This window comes from Podarcis melisellensis, assembly GCF_964234715.1.
Source record: "Podarcis melisellensis genome assembly, chromosome: 17".
Taxonomy (NCBI): domain Eukaryota; kingdom Metazoa; phylum Chordata; class Lepidosauria; order Squamata; family Lacertidae; genus Podarcis; species Podarcis melisellensis.
The window spans coordinates 34,399,241-34,405,240 of NC_138534.1; positions in this window are offsets into that span (position 1 = coordinate 34,399,241).

Here is a 6,000-nt window from a genome sequence, read left to right on the forward strand (position 1 = left end):
GCTCTTCGTGACAATGCCCATAGCCACACGCCCATAGTTATGTCGCTTACAAGACTAGACAACAAAAATGAACTTTTGATCAATGCAGATATGATGGCTTCTATACCTAACTCACCAGCCTGCTGCTTTGCTTTGCAGCCAGCTTAATTAGCAGTTCTTGTGGACTCAAAAGCTTGCCCGCTATTTTGTAAGATTTTGTAGTCGTGTCCGACTCTTCGTGACCCCATAGACCAGTGAACGCCAGGCAGTCCTGTCTTCCACTGCCTCCCGCAGTTTGGTCAGACTCATGCTAGTAGCTTCAAGAACACTATCCAACCATCTCGTCTTTTCCAGGGAGTCTTCTCTTCTCATGAGGTGGCCAAAGTATTGGAGCCTCAGCTTCAGGATCTGTCCTTCCAGTGAGCACTCAGGGCTGATTTCCTCTCAGAATGGATAGGTTTGATCTTCTTGCAGTCCATGGGACTCTCAAGAGTCTCCTCCAGCACCATAATTCAAAAGCATCCATTCTTCGGCAATTTTAATTCCTTATAATAAAGGGACTTTTTTCAGAAAAAGCAGTAGTTTTACCCTCAGCCATGCAGGCTAATGTAGCGTACACCACTGTTCAAAACATTTCAGCACCACTCACATTTGAAAATTCTGATCTGCTGATCTTGTTCTGCCTAAAGACTTCCTACTTCTTATCAGAAAGATATATGTATATGTATTCTTATTATTACAATTATTGCTATATTGGAGTTAGGCTACACAGCTTTATGCAAGGATGCCTGTCAATCAGCCTTCTAGGAACCAGAAATATTTAACAAGAACTGAAACACTGCATTAGTATCCCTTTTGTACGTTTTCTGTCTATAGACTTGTTTTGTTTTCAGAGATAATGTACACAGGGAGATCTTCCCAGGTATGAAGTGAGTTTGCTTGAATGAATAGCTTATGTTTTTCAACATGCTGACTCCAAAGATCTGTTCAGAAAGCACAGGACAGTGGTTGTGTATAGACCTTCAAAACTTGGGACATCTTGGATATGCTTTTATTAGTCATAAGGAGAAGCTGAAAAGCTTCATGTTGCACCATCATACTACTACAACTAACAACAACAACAATAACAATAGAAATAATAATAATACAGTACAAAAAGCTCGTTCCAAGAGGACAGCTTTTAATAACATTTTGTGTAATCACTTCCAGCAAATAATTATATAATGTTTCCAAAACCCACTACCTCCAGTGAATACATTTTAATGCTTGCTTATGAGAAATGTCTTTGAATTTTAAAGTGAATAAAGATTACCATATTTGTGTTTGGAAAAATAACACACTAAAACAATAACTAGAAAAGGATTCAAATTAACAAACCTCATTGCCATGGATTTCCCGCTCCCCTTTGGCTATTTAATCAAGAGAAAGCTTTTGCCAGTATGTTCATTCTAAGAGGTTACAGATGTTCTTGGCAAACTTGTCTTACAGCTGTTGGCCCAAAGCCTGTCCTGGCCCATGTGAAAGCGTGAATTGCATCTTTTCCCTGTTCAGGACAAACTGTGTACTACTTAGGAGAGTCTACAGAGATGGCGGATCATGAGGGCGCTGGCAAAAGGGCTGTTTGGCCGTGCAGTCTGATGCACGTCAACTCAAAAGGAGGTTCCACTGAATTCAGTGTGCTTTAATTATAGGAAAGTGTGTATAGGATCACAACCCTAATGTACATTTAGTAGCACTTAATGAATCAAGCACAGTAACCAGAATCATTTCCTAATTTTGTATTAGAATTAGAGCTGAGCCGTTTCCCACATTTTTTCAGCACTGCCGAAAATCATCTCCGTCAACTGTTTTTTGCCATTCCTTGCATTTTTTCCTCTCATTTCTTTCAGTTGTCTTTACTCTCAGTTGCCTTCTCGTGTTGTTCAACTGCACATTGAAATCTCATTGGCTGCACCACATAGCACTTTTTGTTATAGAATGCATGCAGTGTGTGAATTGTGACGGGAGGAATTTCACAGGTCCCTTTGGGAACCATTTGCAATCCAATGTCAAATCCATCTTCTTGGAAATGTCTCGTTTATTTCAGCTAGAGTGGCATCCAAGCAGTGCGTTTGGATTTGCAGGCCTTGTGGAAAATACTCCGTCAGCTTAACTGCCTGCTAGAAAAAGGTGAGATAAACAGTTTTCCATCTTATTAGATGATGCAACATTAGGCTGTCTGCTACTGACAAATTTGCTCATGAGCTGTTCCAGTATTGGAACCAAGCAATAGAGCATCGGTTTCATGTGCTCTATGCTCCCTGGCATCTCCAGGTATGTCTGGGAGAGACCACTGCCTGAAACCTAGAGAGCTGTTGCCAGCCAGAGTAGGCAATAAAAAGGTAAAGGTAAAGGGACCCCTGACCATTAGGTCCAGTCGTGACCAACTCTGGCGTTGCGGTGCTCATCTCGCTTTATTGGCCGAGGGAACCGGCGTACAGCTTCCGGGTCATGTGGCCAGCATGGCTAAGCCACTTCTGGCAAACCAGAGCAGCACACGGAAACACCGTTTACCTTACCACTGGAGCGGTACCTATTTATCTACTTGCACTTTGACGTGCTTTTGAACTGCCAGGTTGGCAGGAGCAGGGACCGAGCAATGGGAGCTCACCCCGTCACGGGGATTCAAACTGCCGACCTTCTGATCTGCTCTGTGGTTTAACCCACAGCTCCACCTGTGTCCCTTAGAGAGTAGGCAATACACTGCTCTGTGGTTTAACCCACAGCTCCACCCGTGTCCCTTAGAGAGTAGGCAATATAAAGTCCAGTATAAAGCAGCTTCCTATATGCTTGAGGCTTCAGCGCAAACTCTTGATAGGTGCTTAACAGCAGGAAGAAAGGCTGCATGATCTCATCTACCATCGTGGTTTTGTTTTTGTTTTGCATGTGTCAAATGTCTCGTTTATTGGCATAATGGCTCCAGGGCAAGCAGGCAGGCAAGAGTTTCAGGCTGTGCACAGCCAGACTTCTGTCATGTGTGATTTTCCTCAAGAACTCTCTGACATTCACGAGGGCCTTTTTGCACTTCTTCCAGCTGCGTCCCTTTGCCAAGGCTATGTTCTAGCGCAGGAAATTCATAGGCGTTGATGATGCTCCCTGCAGGACTCTGTCCATCAGACAGTAAAATGCACGGTGCTTTTTCCAAAAACTCGCAGTGAGTAATCCTCACACTTGACTCAAATGTTCCTTGGTGTTGCTGCCTGTCACATCTACAGTGCCATGGAGAAGGCTGTGGGGAAGGCAATCTCTGCTCTCCGATTCTCCTGTATTAGAGATATGCACCCTTGGACGCCCCAGGGTGCCCATTGCAGCCTCAAGAGCTTTTTATCTGGGGACTCAGCGTGGCCCCTCACATCCCAAGGACACAACCCGGTTCCTTATGCACCTCAGCCACTTTCTCCTGAGCCAAGGTTTGCACTGCCCATCCCTCCTGCAAACACGGTTGTGGCTAAGGCAGAACTCATTTCTGAGCGGAAGCCCAAACACAGGCCAATGGGAAAGAGCAGCTGGAGCAGAGTAAGGGAATGAGGCTTACCAAACGCTATACCATTAAAGCACATTTCCCACCGTCAAAGAATCCTGGGTACTGCAGTTGGTTAAGGGTAACTCTGTCTCACGAGTCCAGGTTCTCAGCTTGATAACACAGTAGCTAATTAAAAAGGTGGATTTATTGCAAAAGCAAACAGATAGCTCTGGACAGCTCTAAAAAAGCCTCCAGCACCATTACAGAGGTACCTCGGGTTAGGAACTTAATTCGTTCCGGAGGTCCGTTCTTAGCCTGAAACTGTTCTTAACCTGAGGTACCACTTTAGCTAATGAGGCCTACCACTGCTGCCGTGCTGCGCCAGAGTATTTCTGTTCTCATCCTGAAGCAAAGTTCTTAACATGAGGTACTATTTCTGGGTTAGCGGAGTCTGTAACCTGAAGCATCTGTAACCTGAAGCGTCTCTAACTCGAGGTACCACTGTATTCAAGATGACCCTTCTGAAGCCTCCTTCCGGTATTTACAGAAGATTTTGAACTTTCACTTCTTACGTCTTTTGTTTTGCTTCCTGTCTTGCAGCCCTCCCATTCGCCAACTCCTTGGACATAGTGGGTCAGCTTCTGCCTCGTCCTTTTCTGAGAGGCTGTCTCTTAACTCTTTCCCACCTGTTTGTGCTTCCGGCGAGCTTAGCCTGCTCTCCACTACTGTCTTTATCAGCTTGCACGTCAAGGTCAGGAGGAGCCAAAACACTATGCGGGGGACTCAAATTAGCTGCACAACAGTGAAAATGGAAGCTCAGGAGCACATTTGGCTTCCAGGGCAAAGTTTGAAAACTGGAACACCTACTTCCGGGTTTGCAGTGTTTGAGTTCTGAGTTGTTCAGGAACTAAGCTGTTTGAAAACCAAGGTACCACTGTATAGAGATTGCACTGCGCCAGTCTGGAAGTACTCAAGAATATAATCAGGCTCTATGATTCAGTCAGTAGAGAGACTGAATGCATACTTTTACTTCAAAGTTCTTCTATATCCTACTTAATGAGAGAAATTAAATGAGATTTTGAGCTTGATATCTCTTACAGGCTGCCTGGGATTCATTTAAGGTAATGTGTGGGAAACATTTCATCTGTATGGCTTCACACAATTAAATATAAGCAGGATTCAAAACTATTAGCCAGTGAGCTGTGTTTTTGAGCACAAACATATGTCTTACACCTCCAAAACAATATATACATAATTCATAGTTTGCGAGGGGAAAGGCAGATCTTTCAAACACCATTCAGAAAGAGGATGCTTTGGATTTACAGTACTTGAAATTTTACTTGTTATGAATGTAGGAACATAGTCAATAGCAGTGCTTTTTTTCTTTTAAAAAATGTTTAGGGGTACTTTCATTTTAACTCAAGAAAATCACCATTTTATAGTTCAAATCAGGGAAAATAAATACAGTAAATGGACAAAAGTACAAAGATTCACAAAATGTTTAGGGGTACGCATACACCTGCATGCCCCCCCCAAAAAGCACTGGTCAATAGTCCCTTTGCCAGGCAACTTTAATAAGAAAAAACACACTTTAGGATTAGTGTCCTGTTAAAAAGGGCAAAGTTGTTTTAGGCCTATCATATTTCATTTTTGTGATTACCTCTGATCATATAATATTCACGTCTAAAGAAATAAAGGCTGCATTTTATAGACCATTTGCTTCGCATCTTTATTTTTATTAAAGTTTTAAGCACAGTGCCAGATAAGGTTTAAGTAAAAGATCACAACAAATTAAAGTCAGTGCTGGTTTTTTAGAGGAGCAGAGAAGCTTTTTCTCAGAAAAGAAAAGAACAGGATTCCTTGATGAAAACATTTAAACCACCTGCTTATCAAGGGAATACAAATGCAATAGAAGGGAGGGAAGAATTAGCAGGTGAGAGTGGGGGCTAGTTCCCAGTTTAAGTACTCCCATGGCCATTCCCCAGCCTTACTCACTCCCAGATCCCCAATGAACTAAAATGACTGGGGAGACTGGATTGAAGGGGGCAGAGTGAGCATTGAGAAACCACCTCCTGTCTGCTGAATCTCCCCTAAAATATTCCATCTGTCACAGCATCAAGAGGCAAATGGGATTAGTGTCCGATCACCTGATTCATTATGCAAAGGGACATTGGTGGGTAGGTTCAAAGGGTACATTTTGAACGTTACAGGAAGCTTCAGTGGTCCAGATGGGAGATCTGATACCAGGGACTGCCTACATTCCTGGTTTTTTTAGCATACCCTGTGGCTCAGGATGTTCTCGAACATTAAGCACTGTGTTTTCCCCCTCTAGATTGTTTTGCTTTGATGTCAAATGCTAAAAAAAGAAAAAGAACAAAGTTCCTTACCCGCATGATATCCAGGGCTCCTATTAGGCAAATTACGTTTCCGAGCACAATTCAAAGTGCTGGTGCTGACCTTTAAAGCCCTAAACGGCCTCGGTCCAGTATACCTGAAAGAGCGTCTCCACCCCCATCATT